Source organism: Cricetulus griseus, assembly GCF_003668045.3.
Source record: "Cricetulus griseus strain 17A/GY chromosome 1 unlocalized genomic scaffold, alternate assembly CriGri-PICRH-1.0 chr1_0, whole genome shotgun sequence".
Lineage (NCBI taxonomy): Eukaryota > Metazoa > Chordata > Mammalia > Rodentia > Cricetidae > Cricetulus > Cricetulus griseus.
Genome location: NW_023276806.1, coordinates 202,624,467 through 202,643,385, shown reverse-complemented (window position 1 = coordinate 202,643,385; position 18,919 = coordinate 202,624,467).

Below are 18,919 nucleotides of genomic sequence, written 5' to 3'. Positions count from 1 at the left end.
CAAGCTACTTTCTTCTGTAGGCAGGGACCACTTATAATCACTTCTGCATTGTGGTGTGGTCTTGAGAGACACCTTCAGGGGATAGGATTTTTCTTACCATTACGATAATTTAATAGGAAGAGTAACTCAAGAAAGACATGATGCTTATAAAGAAGGAATGAAAGTTGGTGCCTTCTCTCTTTCTTAACTCATTTCACTTCATAGCTGGATAGTACATATCTTTATTCCCCCTACCGGGGAGGCAGAAGCAGGTGGATCTCTGTGAATTTGAGGCCAGCATGATCTTATAGAGCTAGTTCCAGAACAGCCAGGGCTACACAGGGAAATCCAGCTTAAAAAACCAAAACAAACAGTTCAAATCAGGATCCCTGCTTGTCAGAGGTTATTGCATTATTCTGAAATGTCTGAGACAAACAAACAAAATTCACATTAGCTGTGAATGAGAGGTATGATTACATAATCAACTATTTAAAAATTTATCTTTTATATCAAAGATGATGTGATTAGCATTATAGAACATTTACAAAATTAAAAGAATAACCAAAGAAATCACCAATAAACACTATACTTCACACTGGTAACTTCTGGTGTAGTCTTTCCAACTATTTCTTGTAAAATGACTTTTATGTCATTGTAATCACAATATATACATATTTTATAAACTGTGTGTTTCAATGAATGATGTGAGTGGTTTTTGTAATCATATCATAATTTTCAGGTGTATTATTAAAAAATCTTTTTTTCTCTTCCAGAAGAGGGGTTGAAGGTAAACTAAGCAAGTGACTTAACACTTGATTTTGAGTTAGAGTCTAAGTTAGGTAGGCTAGTCTAGAACTTGTTATGTACCAGTGAACTGAAGCATCCAGAAGAAGCCACACTTGTGTCAAAGATTCTTACAAGGCTCATTGACTAATTAGAACGTCTGAGATTGTGGAGAGCTGGGATGTTGCAGGCCGACAACTGAAATATATTGGGTGACTTTTAGCACCTTTGGTAGCCATTCACTGACTACTTAAATCCTGTGACTGTAAGATAAGTGAGATTTGGAATGTAAGTATGATGCAGAATGGTGACAAGACCTACTTAATAAAGATGAGAGCTGAGGCTGTGATGCTTTTCTTTTAAAGCTCCAATGAGTTACCTTTTCATCCGATCTCAACAGAAAATACTAAGACATATTGACATTTATTCATTTATTTATTATCATTTTACCAGCTTTTATGGTAATGTAACTTACATTACATTGTAATTACAACAATATTCTTTCATCATGTACCTGAAATTGTTATTTTTAGTTTGTTTGAAAAAGAACTATTAGGCCAACTGATTGATCTACTAGCTACATCTGGGGCATCTTAGAGCAACAACAATTCCCAAGTCTAAGATAGGGCCTGTGTAATGTGAATCTGGAACATCAGATAACACAAAGCAAGGATGTAATCCATGATCACTAGGACAGTATTAGAAGTAGTCAGGAACCAACTTAAAGATCCTCCCATTACTAATCAAAACAACAACAACAACACACACGCACACACACACACACACACACACACACACACACACACACACACACACACAGGATTCTCTTACTGTCAAAGATGGAAAAATGTTAGTAATGAAACAGGTATTGAAATAAATGGGATATGTTTACATCCATGTAGTCAAAATAATGCCATTATGTAGGCAGATATTTCTGTCCCACCAGCTTGCTCCCAAATAAATGCAAGGAGGTTTCTTATTAATTATGAAAGCTCAGCCAATAACTTAGGCTTGTTTCTAATTAGCTCTTATAAATAACCCATTTCTATTCATCTACACATTGTCATGTGACCCATAGCTTTTACTCTTTTCTTGCAAGTTCTTTTCTTGCATGTCTGTTCCCTTTCTTCTGCTGGTGACTCCACCCTTCTTCACAGAGTTCTGTCTATCTGGCTCTCATGCCTATATCTCCTGCCTTGCTAATGGCCATTTGGCTTTTTATTAAACCAATCAAAAGGTGCCTTGGCAAAGACATCTTCACAGTGCACAATAACATTATCCCACAACATTTCTTCCCTTTTGTCTAAATAAAAAGGAAAGGATTTAACTTAAGCACAGTAAAACTATAGGCAATAAGAACAATTATCAGTAATAATTACATTTACAATGTTCAGTACATTTGTATTTGGCAATTTTGGAGAAAGCACTCTATTAGTTATTCTGTCTTGGCGAGTCCAAAGTTCTGTATCTAATTTATCATATATCATAAGTAAGAAAAAATATAACTATGACTATCTCATCTTTAACTCCATCAAAATTCCAGAAGGATGTAATATTACCTTAATAAACAGGATGTGCAGAGTAAGTAACTTCCAACACTAAAAGAAATGACAGAAACAGTTGGCTAACTGGACAGTCTCCCCAGGTTCCTCTTTGATGTTGGGGCATCCAACTTTGGCCTACAGGCCTAGATTATCTGACAGACTTTCTTGAGAAACAGGAATTTTTTTCCCTTTTCAAAATTTTTTTATTTCATTTTACATTCCAACTACAGTTCTCTCTCCCACCCCCTTGCTTCCTTCCATCTTCTCACTTTCCCTTTAGCCCACACCCAGTCCACTCCTCATGGCTAAGGGCTCCCATGAGGAGTCAACATATTCTGGAACAATAGGTTGGGGCAGGGCCAGGTCCCTCTCCCATGCGATAAGACTGAACATGGCATCCCAACATAGGGAATGGGCTCCAAGAAACTAGCTCATGTACAGGGTTTATATTGTGGTCCTGCTGCCAGGAGCACCTCAGACAGCCCAAGCTTCACAACTGTCTTCCATCTATGGAGGGCCTAGATCAGTGCCCTGGAGTCCCCACAGTTGTAGGTCTAGAGTTCATGAGTTTCCATGAGCTTGATTTAGTTGTCTCTGTAGATTACTCCATCATAATCTTGACCTCCCTTGCTCATATATTCCATCCTCCCTCTCTTCAACTGGATTCCCAGAGCGTGGCCTAGTTCTTGGTTGTGGATCTCTGCATCTGGTTCCATCAATTACTGGATGAAGACTCTATGACGATAGTTGGGGTATTCATCAATCTGATTACAGGGGTAGGCCAGTTCAGGTATCCTCTCTACTATTGCTAGAAGTCTTAGCTGGGGTCCTCTTTGTAGATTTTTGGGAGTCACCCTAACACCAGGTTTCTCCCTAAGCCCATAGGATTCTCTCTATTAGGATATCTCTTTTATTGTTCTTCCACTGCATCCCTCCTTGCCTAGGCCATCTCATTCCCGCCTCTTCTCAACCCCCACCCCTTCCCTTTACCCTCAGTTTGCCCCATAGACATCTCATTTCCTTTGTCAGGGTGATCCATGTGTCCCTCTTAGGGTCCTCCTTGTTACCTAGCTTCTCTTATCTTTTGCTTTACATCTAATATCCACCTATGAGTGAATACATACTGTATTTGTCTTTCTGAGTCTGGGTTACCTTACTCAGGATGTTTTTTCCCTAGTTTGTCCATTTGCCCTAAAATTTCATGAGGTTATCATTTTTTTAAATCATTGAGTAGTATTCCATTGTGTAATTGTGCCACATTTTCCTTATCCATTCTTCAGTTGAGGGACATCTAGGTGGTTTCCAGGTTCTAGCTATTATGAATAATGCTGCTATGAACATTGTTGAGCAAATGTCCTTGTGGTATGATTGAACATCCTTTGGGTAAATGCCCACGAATGATATCTCTGGGTCTTGAGGTAGATTGATTACCAATTTTCTTAGAAATTGCCATACTGATTTCCAAAATGGCTGTACAAGTTTGCACTCCCACCAGCAGTGAAGGAGTGTTCCTCTGACTCCACATCCTCTCCAACATAAGCTGTCATCAGTATTTTTAATCTTAGCCATTATGAAAGGTGTAAGATGGTAACTCAGAGTCATTTTGACTTGCATTTCCCTGATGATTAAGGGCGTTGAGCACTTCCTTAAATGTCTTTTGGTCATTTGAGAGTAAAGGTATGGGAAAAGACTTTCCAATCAAATGGACCTAAGAAGCAAGCTGGTATAGCTCTCAGAGGTATTCCCATGTCAAGGGATCAGCTTACATGTCACATGTCAGTCTTTGTTGGCTTCCTCCCCATGTCTGTAGTCAAGATATGCAGATGTCTCCCCCAGTCAAATCTGATCTCTCTTAATCTGGAATGAATCCACAGCTTTTCCTTTCCAGTAGAAACAAAAGTGTAACTTCTCCCCCAGTGCAATGTATTTTTGATTTACATTTTGAATGTAAAACATTTTTAAATTCATACGTTGGTTTAGTTTAGCAGTATCTATAATCCAGTGTCTCCCAGAAGTTGCTCACTCATCAGCACTCAAAATATTCAAAGTCAACAAAACAACATACAGTCATCAGTAATCAAAAAATTATAAGACAACACAGTAACATACAGGATCCAATCTCCTTGCATATTTCCCATCTCTAGGTGGATTATTCATTTATTTCTTTATTCTTTCTTTAAAGACTTTGTTATTTTTAAACTATTTATGTATTTATTTTTTGTGACTGTCTAAATACTTTTTCTGTTCTTTTTTTTTTCTTAAGCCTACACACTGTAACTTGTTTAAAGGTTTTATTTTTTCTAATCTGAACCTGTTTTACTTCATATCAATAATATTTTCTGTCTGCATCTGCAAAACCTTAAACATACCACATGGCTTAGCTCATAATGCACTGGCCATTCAAGCACGCAGGCAGCATCCAGAAGACATGTCTCTCTGTACAACAGTAGCTTGAGAGACACGAGATTAGGAAGTCACATTTGGCTCCATTTGTGTGTTGAGAACCTTTTTTAAAGTTTTCTCAATTCTTATGTGGCTATATGCGGCTGGATATTGGGTACCATTTGTAGGCAGATATATCTGTTTTGCCAACCTGCTCTCAAATAAATGCATGGAGACTTTTTATTAATGATGAAACCTTGGCAGATAGCTCTTATAACTTAAATCAACCCATTTCTATTCATCTACATGTTGCCATGTGACTTGTGGCTTTTACCTCTTTTTTGCATGTCTGTTCCCTCTCATCTGCTGGTGACTCTACCTTTCTTCTCTCCAGAGTTCTCACCCTAGACAGGGAACACATGGCAGACTACAGAACAGATACCACCGAATTCCAATTTGGTGACCCAATGAGTTTTATTGGGACTACCTACAGCAATATTGGTGAGGGGGTTACCTATAGGAGCAGCAATGAGTCAAACACAGCTGCATCGTCAAAGCTCACCTTAGTATGGGTGACAGATCACAAAAGCCAGGAAACCTGAACGCTGCACAGCCTACAGACAGCTTGACAGGTTGGAAAGTATATAGCAGGCTTTCTTTTGGTCCACTAACCAGCTCCCAAACCCTAACAATAGTAAGTCTTTATTATTAGTTATGAGTTCTTGGCCTTATCTTATGCTTGTCCTACTAGCTGTTAAAACTTAAATTTACCTGTTTCTCTTCATCTACATTTTGTCTCAGGGCTTTTTACATTTCTTTCTGTATGTCTTACGACATGTCTGACTGGTTGGCAGCTGCCTGGCTGGCTGGCCCTGAGCATCTTCCTTTCTTTCTCCCTCTTTGTCTTCCCTACCTTTTCTCTCTCTTAAAGTCTAGATTCCTTCTCCTACTTAATCTCTGCCTGCCAGCCCCACCTATCCCTCACTGCCAGGCTATTAACCATTCAGCTTTTCATTAGACCAATCCGGTGCCTTAGGCAGTCAAGGTAAAGTAGCAACACATTTTCACATAGTTAAACAAACACAGCATAAACAAATGTAACATATCTTTATGTAGTTAAAGTAATATTCCACAAGAGTTTACTTTCTAGATAGTTGAATTGGCCAAAGCCCCTTCCAAGCAACCAATAGGTGTCTGCTTTTATCATGACTGCATGTCTAGTCTCTGCATCTGTCTGTCTGTCTGTCTGTCTGTCTGTCTGTCTGTCTGTCTGTCTATCTATCTATCTATCTATCTATCTATCTATCTATCTATCTATCTATCTATCTCTATCTATGTATCTATGTATCATCTATCTATCTATCTATCTGTCTGTCTATCTGTCTATCTATCTATCTATCTATCTATCTATCTACATCTATTTGCAGTTTGGCTTGTCTGACAATCTTTTTTTTTCAGCTTAGCTCCTCAAAAAGTGATTCTTAGCTGTCTTTATTGTTTATTCCGAGGAGGCCTAGTGAATCTGGTCAGTTCTAGGAACTTCCTGAGGCTATTTCAAGTTATTTAATTTCTGTCTTAAGGAACTTGGCAGCATGATAGAATGTGTCAGTCTCAGAGGAAACTGTTGGTCAACACTTGGCTACAAGATGTATTATTTTATGTTTGAATCATTTTTCATAGCTTCCACAAACAGTGTAAGCATCTGAAAAACAGTGTAAGCAAGTAAGGATTTATTTTGCATCACCGTTTCAGAGATTTGTGTCCACAGTCTCTTGACTGTGTTGTTCCTGGTGTCTTGTGTGATGAGGCATAACATCATGGTGGAAAGCATGTCTGGTAGCAAACTGGCTTGGTTCATCCTGAACCGGGTAGAGACTGGGAGAGAGGAAGGGAGTGGATGAATGTTACAAAGTTATACTCTCACTGCTGTTTCTATTTGACCCTGGTGTCCTAACCTTATTACTTCAGAACTCAGCATGCAATGAGACTGGAGTGGGAATTCTGGGAAAGATTTTGGATTGCTAACAATCTGACTGATGTCTCTGTTTTCCTTTCCTCTCTTTTGAAACTATGTATGGTTCTTGACATGCTCTCTGTCTTGTGTTGTATATTATTGGGGGCAGGAGAGGCAAGGGAATATGGCGAGGGTATTCTTCTGACCATTATGATTTGGTTTTCATTAGGTTCTCTAGGCTAAATGGAGACACTGGAGATTCGCAAAGGCTTTCTGGTCCCTGGACACTTTCTTTGGGAGAGAAAATGGAAGCTGAGACTTTTGTTTCTGAAATGTGGCCTACCGGTCTCAGGACCGTTTAAACCTGTATGACAGTAGAAAAGGTTCTAATTTTCTTCTTCTCTGAGAGATGAAAAGTAAGAAAGAGAGCAAAGGCAGTTTTCATGTCAATTATCTGTGTGATGGGGTGGTTATATCTAGATAGTTTAGAACCCAATGCTATGCCCAAGGTTTCATTCACACACACTTATAGAAATAGTTCAAGTCTGTGTTCAGGTTATGTGAAAATATGTATATGTGGGTTTACATAGTATGCGTGACAGTTGAGTGAGGATGACCCTAAAGTGGTCATCACAGTCATAACTCTGCTGGGAACTGCCGTTAAAAAGTCATGATTTTTTTTTCCAAATTGCCATTTCTTTCTTCTTGGAAAGTTAAGTTATTACTGACTACATCCTTAATTAATCATGATCTGTAAATTTGGCACTAAGTATAGCACTGTGTATAAAGACTGGGGAAACTGGCTACCTGTGTTATGTCCATCACTGAGCACTTACTTTTTCCGTTTATATAATAGACAATTTGGTCAACATGATATGGTTTTTAAAAGTATAAAATATTACCTACTAGCCTGATATCAGTAAAGACTTGCTCATTTTTCCAAAGTAACCTTATGTATGATAGCTGACACTTTTATATGTAATAATATGTTAATTATATTGCTTTAAAAAGCAGATCCATTTGTCATTAAAAAGTATGGAATGAAAGGACCCACAGACCTGGATCTTTTGCTTTCCACATATAAAATCAGAATGTTAGCTTATTTTGTGGTTTTCTCTGTGAAATCTGAGGATTAGTTCTTTACAATGGTTTCGGTTTCAAAGGACATTTTGTGTTTGAGTGAAAATAGAGCTTAACTAAATAAGAAAACAAGAAAAAGTACTCATGTAGAGCAAGATAAAAGCCTTAACTTTTGTTAAACATCCATATGCTGGAACCCTTAACACTCCTTTGTACTTAAGAAAAAAAGTTTGCAAGATTTAGGAGGTGGCTTTACTGGGTAACGCACTTGCCTAACAGATATGAGGACCGGAGTTTGGATCCCAAGTGACATCTGAAAGAAATATAAGTTGTTTTTTTTTTTCTTTCTGGAGGTGAGGGGTTCTATTTTGTTCGTATGTTTGAGAAAGGATGTCTTGTATTCCAGGCTGGTCTTGAACTCACTACGTAATAGAGAATAGTTGTGAACTTCTGATTCTCCTGCCTCCACCTCCTAAGTATTCAGATTATGGGTATGTGCCACCACATCAGGAGCTCTGTCTATGGCTTTATAGAGTCCTTTTGTTGTTACAACTTTTAACAGTATTGATAGTAAATATTCCCCCCAAAGTGCCAAGAATCGCCAAAAGCTTTCATAATTTCTCATAGGTCAGAAGCATACCACTTAAGTCTGTCTATTTTTTTTTCTTTTTTGTTAAGTTTCAGACTCAGGACAAATGTCTGAGTTGCCTATTAAAAAGACCCGTGGAAGCAGACCCTAGCCTGGCTGCCAGGTTCTCCCAGAATCTCCAGTTCCTACCTGTTACAGGGTATGGCTCCAATAACCCACTCCCTACCCTCTGAACAATTCAGCTGAGGGCCTGGGCTGCCCTTCCCTGAGAGGCTCTTCCCTATATAATCCAGACAATTGGATACCTACCCCCTTTAAAACTTTGGCCTCCTGTCTGCTGCACCTAGTTCTCCTTTCTCACTTGGCCCAGCTCAACCTGGCCATGTCCACTCTGGACTCTCCCAGATGTCCTTGTCTCTGCCTCTACCTATGTTCTTCCTTTTATCTACTATAAACTTTCTCTTTCACCATACCTAGGAGCAGTCATGTCTTTTCCTTTCCTTATTATTTCTTTTTAATAATTCACTTTCCTTTCCTTCCTTCCTTCTAGACAGGGTTTCACGGTACAATCAAATCTGGACTGGAATTCACTTTGTAGCCCAAGTTGGTCTCAAACTCAGGCAATATTCCTGATGCAGGTCTACTAGATCACAATTGATCTCCATAAGGAAAGCTCCTTCACTGTCTTGCTTTCTACCCTCACAGCCATTAACTTGTCTGAACTTTCCAACTGGATCCATCGTTTGCAACTTAAGTCTTCTTCTCTCCTTTGGAGGCAGAAGAAGAGGATTCACCTTCCATGAGATCCTGTCTTCTAGGAATTATGAACCTACAGAGAACTGAAAAGACCTCTTTAGGCCATAGAGAAGTGACTCTGTTCCCAGGCCATCTTTTATGACAATGTAAGTGGCCTCCATTCATGGCCTCTCTCTGCTGTGACTCTGGTGCTTCTCAACCCACTTCTGACCTACCTGCTTTGTAAGTCTACAGTGAGAGACTACCTGCTCATAATGCTCACTGTTCTGCCTGTGCTGTGCCAGATCCCCTGGAAACTAATCACCCAATCCACCCAAAATAATAAATGAAACTGAAATTTTAACAGACCAGCTTAAGTGGTGAATGTGCATTCCATGAAACAATCTAGAAGATATTTGTCTTTTGGCTTTCCAGTCTTCCTCAAAACCATGCCAGAAATAAATGCATGATAATCAGGTTTCTCATGCACTTTGAATACTTAAACTAAATGACCAAGGGTCTGTGAAAGACTTACTCCCATGGCTGCTCAACGTCACAGTCCCTATACAGTACTAAATATATTGTTCAATCTAGGTAGGTTGTTGCCAAGGTCAGCCTCCCTTTTTCCACAACAGAAGGGATCACTGCCATCTAGTTCATATGAGAATACTATCTTATTTAATCCAGCTAATCAAATATGGGAACTTTTTGATGACTGTGACTCTTTTGACACCAATAGAGTGAACCAAAGCTTATGGAAGGGCAATAATAAAAAAAACTAGACAACCAGACTTTGATGTGACAAAACCTATACCCTAAATAACTCTCTTTTTCAAGACACTCTTGAGAGATGCCTGCAGAGTAGAGTACCATGTAATTTAATTGACAATTTTATTTCTTCCTCCTAACTATTTCCCCAAACATAGTTCACATTCTGATCACAGATGCAAATTTCCTTATACCAAGACTTTATGTCTGAGAAATTTTATTCCTCTATGAACTGATGATTAATTTTTCAAGTCCCCTTGCTTTTAAATTTTGGTGTACCTGGGCCCTTCAATATTCATAAAGTTTCCCACTAACCATACTTCTGTGATGGTACAATGCTCTACAATCAAAAGATCTGTATTGGAGAATGGTCTGGATGATGATTATCAGGAGGATGGAAGGTCTGTCTAAGCCTCAGTGCTCAGGAAGGGGAATGCATAGTGGGTGCTATCCCCTCCAGGTTTATGTTATTGACTTAATTGGTCACCCCTTTTCAGAGTCCCTGATCTGAATTCTTTCCCCAGTTGGAAACTTACAAATCAAAAAAGAGAATTTTGTAATCTTGACTTTAGCTTCAATACAGGTTTCTGGAGCTATTTATTTATTTATTTATTTAGTGTGAAGTGGCAAGAATCCCACTACCAAAACACAACATCACAAACCTTTCATTGTGCCAGGTGTGAATGTTTACCTATAATTCTAGAACCCAGAAGGGTGAGGCAGGAGGATCACCTCAAGCTTGAGCAGTGGATTTCAGAGCAACTTAGACTACAGAGTAAGACTCTTGTCTAAAACATGAAGAAACGAACAACAACAATCTCCTTGCTGATGGCACACACCTGGAAGTTTACTGTAGCCTCAGCAGATCAGTGGTAAGTACTAATTCCTTCACACAGTGGATCCCCGTCTAGTGCCAAGTGAGAATTGCTGCTTCTTCATTAATACCTCTGGGGTGTTGAGAGAAAAATATGAGAAAAATAAAGCTAGTATCACTTCACTGGATGGTTCCACAAAGTAAGAGGATCAAGGACTGTTCTTGGGTCAGTTTTCCCATAGAGTTTTGGACTGATTATGTCCATCACTGGCTTTTCTCTCAGGACTGGGACTCTCTTTTTGACTTTGTATTTTTGGTCCCTGTGCATACCTTCCAACTAAACTTGTTTCTTCTTACTTTCAGGCTATGCACTGACTACATATTTTTTTTCCATTGCTGAGACAAGATGATTTCCAAAATAGATTTAAATGTGAGGATGTTTGTTTTGGCAAAAAGTTTTGGGGCAAAGTGTCCATTATTGTGTGGAAGGCTTGGACGGTTTTTTGGTAGCTTCATTCACAGCAATGAAAGCTTGAGTTGGAAGTCTTCACATCTTGATATTTCAGGAAACAAAGGGTTTAAGCCAGAACCAAAAGTGAGTATCAGCTCCCCATCCTGCTCCAGGTGGACTACTGTGATAGAAGGCACACTCACAAGCATTTCATAACTTCCCCAAATTGGCACCTGCTGGGGACTAAATGTTCAAACACTCAAGCCTGAGTGGAACATTCTACATTTGAGCTATAAGAGCTATCAAGCACTATCTACTCTTACCAATCATTTATTACCAACCAAGTATACTGCCTCGTTATTTTCAGCATTAGATGGAAGCAGATAATATTTCCCAGGTTTTCACTCCTTGCATTAGTGATCTGAGAGTATAAGGTGTCTTGTTCCTGTTTCCTTGATCCTGCCCTGGATACTGGGGCTAAAAGTACCTCATTCAGCAGAAAGTATCGATTTGTAGAACACAATCATCATCTTGCCTGAGTTTTAGAGAAGGGTTAGAGTAGGTAGAAAGTTCTAATAACGGGAGGGTGTCACGTAGATCTGTCTTTTATATGGTTATATTCACCCTGATGGGTTAGTCACAGTGTTACATATGAGGTAACTATGTCTCCTAGTGATTAAAATGCCTCTTTGTAGGTAGGTATCCTTGGCACTGCAGTTAGAATGTTCCCACTGTATCAGAAAGTAGGCTCTAGGGTACTCTCCCAACAGCTATACATGAATTATCATGACTATCCTGACAAGTGGCAAAGGGAACCCACAAGACTGTCTTGATCTTGGCGCATGTGTAGTAGAAAAATAAAGGTGATATCAAGGTGGAGGACTTAAAGGTAACATCCTAATTCAAAGGAGACTAAGAGATGTCTTAGCACTCTACAATGCAAATGGGAGCCTACTCTGCCTTGAGTCACCCCCCTTCAAGACTCTAGGGTACAATGACACTTTGCTAAACAAACTTCTGTGTAAATTCTTGTCTAAATTCTTTCTTTTGAACTATTTCCCAATAACAACGTAACACTGAAAATGGAGACATATACCTAACTTTATGTGCTTAGTAAAAACAAATATTGTGTATAATTATAATTATCTTCATCCTATGACTATTAGGTATATATAAAAATGAATTTAAAGTTTAGGTTTGGGTTTCATTCAATATATCTCACCATGTGGATGCAAATACTAAAAACCCACTAAAATATAAAATAAAATCTATAAACCTAAACATTTTAGATATAAAAATATACGATATAAATTATATGCCACAAAATTGGCAGAAGTAGACTAGGAATTGGAGCAGTTGAAAAGTAATTGTAATAAGTCAGAAATATCAGAATCAGAAAGTAGGATTTAATGAGCTGGGAACTAATGGATCATTAGACCTTGTCTTTGATGTTGGGAGTCTAAATTTGGTTGTACCTATTATGGCAAAAGTGATTTTTAAGGCAGAATATAGAGGAAAAACCAGAATCTACATCAAAGCCAGTAGGAAAACCCACACTTAAGGCAGAGAATTAAAATCCAGGCCCCAGAAGGAAGCATACAGTAGTTGAGAAGCCATGGATCAGCAAGAACCTAGGGAGACCAGCACATAGGGTTTGGGTGTCAAAGATTTATGGAAAATCCACAGTATCATTTCTATGTGAGAACATAAAGCATTCGAGGTACTACCAGCTCTAAGTAGGCATACGACATTTTTTGCTATCGCTCCTTCATGTAGTAGGAATATGGAAAGTGGAAACTTGAGAGGACAAACAGTCTCTACTCACTCTGTAAATATATTCTGTTGAGTCTCAGTGGACATCAGAGTTACAGTGGATTAACTCTGTTCTAAAGCCTGAAGCTAGCCAGAAACAGCTCATACATCATTCAAGATGGAATTTGTTTGGAATTTTTATAGAGTCACATCCTGTGGCCATACCTATCGTGGATATCACTTTCTAAACCAGACTAGCCCTTGGCTTAGAGCCACCCTCTTTGTCAGCTTTTCTGAGTACTGGGATTATATGTTTGTACCACCATGCCTTGTTCAAGCCTGCCTTTAAGATGGAGCAGATTGTGTGAGAACCCACCTGGCTTGACTCTGATTGGTTTAGCTTCCTTGCCTGAAAATCACTGCCCTAAGTCTTTTAGGGATCCATTATTGGAAGAGTCATGATGTTTGGAATTGAAGGATGAGACGGATTTGCTTACCCTGAGGTAAAAAGAAGGAAGTCATCTGTAGAGTGTGAATGACCATTGTATCGACTTTATGAGCTATTAGAATATACTACATGATTATTTGTCAAAATTAGGGAGAGAGTGTAAGAGAAACTTTCAAAAGTTCATGCTTATTCAATGAGGTCAGTCTTAAGCTAATAGCGTTTGTCCTGTACCCTGATGGGTTTTGTATCATACAGATGTCTTGGCCATTCTAATTTTTCATTGAATTTATCTAAGGAAGTTATACAGGAAGTACAATATTCAATGAATCACTGTGAGCCACAGTGATCAGAAGAAAAAGAAAAATCCTTCCAAAATGAAGGAAAGTTATCCATAAGTTAGGTTGAGTGTTCATCGAAATTTAAAGGCTCATTCTGGTTCTTCAGTCCTATTGAAATAAAGCATTAGCAAACATTCAGCTCTTCTCTTTACCCATCATGAGTAGATGAGTTGAGGAATAAAATATACCTCACTTGTACTGAGACCTCTAGACTCTTGGAGGTTCTTGATCAAAATATGGCAAAGGGAAAATTAAGAATTGAGTCAGTAACTTTGTTAAAGTTACCGAAATTCAAAACAGTCATATGTCTTACAGAGAGAACATTATACAGGAGTCTGACTAAATGCACATTTATCATCTAGACTACCATCGTTAGTTTCCCTTTACCCCCAAGTAATGCTGACTCTAGGAGCAAAGTATGATGGTTAATCATCCAAATAGAAAGATTTCCATCATCCATACTCCATGTAAGTCAGTATAAAAAGTCCTTTGTTGCATTTTTGTTTACTTCCCAACAAAGTTTCCTCTCCCTCTTCTCCTCCCAGCACTCCATTTCTCCCCCCAATTCACTCCTCCACCCCTGTTCTTCTTCAGAAAAGGGCAGGCTTCTCCTGGATATCAGCTAGCCATGGTATATCAAGTTGCAGTAGGACTAGGTACCTCCTCTTTTGTTAAGGCTGGAAGTGGCAATCCAGTAGTAGCGAAAGATCCCCAAAACAGACAACAGAGTCAGAAATAGACCCTGCTCCCACTGTTAGAAGTCCCACAAGAACACCAAGTAACATATCTGTCACAAATGTGCAGAGGGCCCAGGTCAGTCCCATGCTGGCTCTCTGATTGTTGGTTCAGTTTCTGTGAGCCCCTATGAGCCCAGGTGAGTTGGTTCTGTGGGTCTTTTTTTGTTCAAGACAGGGTTTCTCTGTATAGACCTAGCTATTCTGGAACTAGCTCTTGTAGACAAGGCTGGCAGAGATCCACCTGTCTCTGCCTCCTGAGTGCTGGGATTAAAGGTGAGGGCCACCACTGCCCAGTGGTTCTGTGGGTTTTGTGGTGTCCTTGACCCCACTGGCTCTTATAATCTTTGTTCACCTCTTCTACAGGATTCCCCAAGCTCTGCCCAATGTTTGGCTGTTGGTCTCTGCATTTGTTTCCATCGGTTTCTGGGTGAAGCCTCTCTGATGACAGTGCATTAAGTACCAATCTGAGTATAGCAGAGAACCATTAGGAATCATTTCACTGACTTTTTTTTGAAAGTCCTATTTTATTCTATCTTAGGTCTCTGGGATATCCCACTTCTGGGTCCTGGCTCTCAAGGGTGAGCTTCCTCTCATGGTATGAGTCTCAAGCTGGATCAGTCATTGGTTGCTCACTACTTTACTCCAGCATATTTTGTAAACAGGACAAATTATAGATCAAAGGTTATGTGGCTGGGTTGGTGTTCCAATCTCTCCACTGGAAGTCTTTCCTGGGTTACAGTATCCCCCTTTGATAGGAATCTTAGCTATAATCATGCTCATATATTACTGGGAGTTTCCATTGTACTAGGTTTATAGCTTGTTCCAGAAATGTACCCCCTTCCCTGATTCTAGTTGTCTTTCCCAGAACTCTCTCCCTCTATCTTCCTGGCCCCTGATTCTACCTGTTCCCATCCATATACCCACATTCAGATCCCACCCCAATCCACCTATGATGTCTATTCCATTTCCTCTTCAAAGTGAGATTCATGTGCCCTCCCTCAAGCCCTCTGTGTTACTTAGCTTCTTTGGGTCTGTGGACTGTTGCCTGATTATCCTTACTTTATGGCTAATATCCACTTATTAGTGAGTATATACCATGTTTGTCTTTCTGGGTCTAGGTTACCTCACTCAGGATGATCTTTTCTAGTTCTAGACATTTGCCAGCAAATTTCATGATGTTATTATTTTTCACAGCACCAATTGAATGAAGAGGGAATAGGTTGAAGCACAGGAAGAGATGGATAGACAGTTGTAAGAATACACTCAACAACACAAAAAGCCATATTGGCACCACCAGAAACTCGTGGTTCTACAGCATCCCAACACAGATGAGGCAGAAAAAATTACCTTAACAGTGACTTTATGAATATGATTGAGGCCTTTAAAGAGGAAATGAAAAATTCCCTTAGAGAAGTAGAAGACAAGACAAACAAAAATTGGAAGAAATCAACAAATTGCTTAAAGTAAACCAAGAAAAAGCAATCAACCTATGAAGGAAACAATTAAATACTTATAAACTGAAATACAGGCACTAAAGAAAACACAAAGAGAGGGAATTGTGGAAATGGAAAAATCTTTCCATTACTGTTAACCCAATATAGAAACTACCTTATATACATGACTAGATGTTTATCTCCCAGATGTTTCTAGAACCTGTCATGCTCACAGTAAATCTTAGCCATCACAAATCTACCCTTTATCAACTTAACACTGTTAAGCCATAACCTTCCTCCTCTTGTCTTCATAAGCACTTGACCATCTACCAATGCAAGATATGTGCAGCAGAACTTTTGAAGACTCCCCTAGCTCTTAACAGTGCTATAGCAAAGTTCATAGTTTTGAACAATACTCTTCAAAAGTCTAAATTCATAGCCTCTTATGGGGCTCAAGCAATCTCTTAATGTGAGCCCAATTATTTCAGAAAGCAAGTGAAATACTTACAACATACAACACAGAATAAATATTGCCATTCTACAGTGGAGAAATGTGGTCATGTCAAGGGAATACTGGACCAAAGCAAGACCAAAACTACAAAATATAGTAGGAGAACACCAAGCCTCATAACTCTGTCTTGGGGCTTATGATGGAATCATCTGGGCTCTAAAGGGTTTGGGTGAGTCCATTTCTCTGGTTCTGTCTATTGCTTTACATACAGCTTTTCTGTGCATGGTTTAATCCAATACTAGCATATCTCCTCTGTGGACATCCCATGGTCTTAGTAACTCTGATATCCCTGCATGTCTTTTATAACACTGCCTTCTTGTACATAGCTACACATAGTGGCATTTCATGTTAACATTCTAATGATTCCATTCCTGGTATACATTACCTGGTCTTAGAGGCCTTTGGGAACCTTTGATAGAAGCCTCCACAAGCCCTTTACTCTTGCCCATTTCATGCTTGTAAAACCAAGTTATACTAACAGCTTGATAAATAGCCTGGCATCCATGATAGCAACTGCACAGGCCTCTGGTACTGATCCTGGGAGTATACTTCCCTAGTGAATCCCTTAGGCATCATTTTCAAGTTAGGTGGTTTCTCTTCAGATGGTTTGCATTGTTTCAGGATAGAATGGGGGTGAGGTCTTCAGGTCATCTTTTCTATTTTTTCAACACAGAGCAAGATGATACCTTTTTTTTTCTTTGTTTTTTTTTTTTTGAGATGGGGTTTCCCTGTCGCTTTGGAGACTATCTTGTAACTTGCTCTATAGACCATGCTGCCCTCTAACTCACATAGATCCGCCTGCCTCTGCCCACTGCCGCCACCCGCCTCCAATGCTAGGATTAAAGGTGTGCTCTACCACTCTCCCACTACGATGGTTCTTTCAATAGTATTAATCTCTTCAAAAATTATAGTTCTTTTTCTCAATACTCATTTTCTTGCAAATTTAAATCTTTGCTGGTTCTATTCAACTGAGATTTTTCATATCTTCTTGGTCTACCTTTTTCTCTATTCACTATAGGCCCAAATAAGCACATACACAGTAACTATGATAGATCCTGGATGTTACCCTGTTTAAAAGGCAAACAAAATAATCCCTTATTTTAAATTCAGCCCCACTCAAGTTCTCAGGACATGTGTAGAGCTTTTATCAGATATACTAAGAATGGCTTCTGGTCAAGTCCCTGACTGAGTTTTTTCCTTCACTATGCTTGTTTCCCAGGCTCTGACTGGAATAGGCCATAAATTTCTGCTTATACACTAGAAATTTCTTTTAGCTCATAGTTTCAAAGTTTTCCACATTCCTGTCACAAACAAGCTCAAGTTCCATGAATCAAAGCACCAATGTCCAATTCTTTTTTTTTTTTTTTTGAGACAGGGTTTCTCTGTGGCTTTGGAGGCTGTCCTGGAACTAGCTCTTGTAGAGCAGGCTGGTCTTGAACTCACAGAGATCCACCTACCTCTGCCTCCCGAGTGCTGGGATTAAAGGCGTGCGCCACCAACGCCCGGCCCAATGTCCAATTCTTGACACCAACTTTATGTATTAGCTACTTTGATCATTTCTATAACAAAAGCCCTGGCATTTTGGCTTACAGTTTGAGTCTGTCTATTCTTCTGCCAATACCATGTTGTTTTCATGACTATAGCTCTGTAATAGAGCTTGAAGGCAGGGATGGTGATGCCTCCAGAAGATCCTTTATGGTACAGGGTTGTTATGGCTAGCTATCCTGGGTCTTTGGTTTTTCCATATAAAGCTGATAATTGTTCTTTCAAGGTCTGTGAAGAATTGTGCTGGGATTTTGGTTGGGATTGCATTAAATCTGTAGATTGCTTTTGGCAAGATTGCCATTGTTACTATGTTGATCCTACTTATCCATTTTCTAGTATTGTCTTTAATTTCTTTCTAGAGACTCAAAATTCCTATGGTACCAGTCTTTCACTTTTTTGGTTAGTGTTATACCAAGGTATTTTTTTTATTATTTTTTATTTTAATTAGAAAGAAAATTATTTTACATGTCAGTCCCAGGTCCATTTTCCTCCCCTCCACCCCTGCTCCCCAAACTAACACCCTACCTATCCTATACCCTTTCTGCTCCCAAAGGAGGGTGATACTTTCCATAGAGGGTCTTCAAAGTCTGTCTTATTCTTTGGGATAGAGCCTAGGCCAACCCCCTTGTGTCTGGGCTCAGGGAGTATCCCCCCATGTTGGATGGGCTCCCAAAGTCCATTCCTATGCTAGGGATAAGTACTGATCCCCTACAAGAGGTCCCATAGATTTCCAAGATCTCCTCACAGATACCCAAATTCAGGGGATCTGGATTGGTCTCATGCTGGTTTCCCAGCTATCAGTCTGGGGACCAAGAGCTCTCCCTTGTTCAGGTCAGCTGTTTCTGTGGGTTTCCCCAGCCTGGTGTGGACTGGACCCCTTTGCTCATCAGTCCTCCTTCTCTGCAACTGGATTCCAGTTCAGTTCAAGGTTTATATGTGGGTGTCTGCTTCTACTTCCTTGGATGAAGGCTATACTATGTCATATGAATTAGCCATAAATCTCATTATCAGGAGAGGGCATTTAAGGTAGCCTCTCCCCTGTTGCTTAGATTGTTAGTTGGTGTCATCTTTGTAGC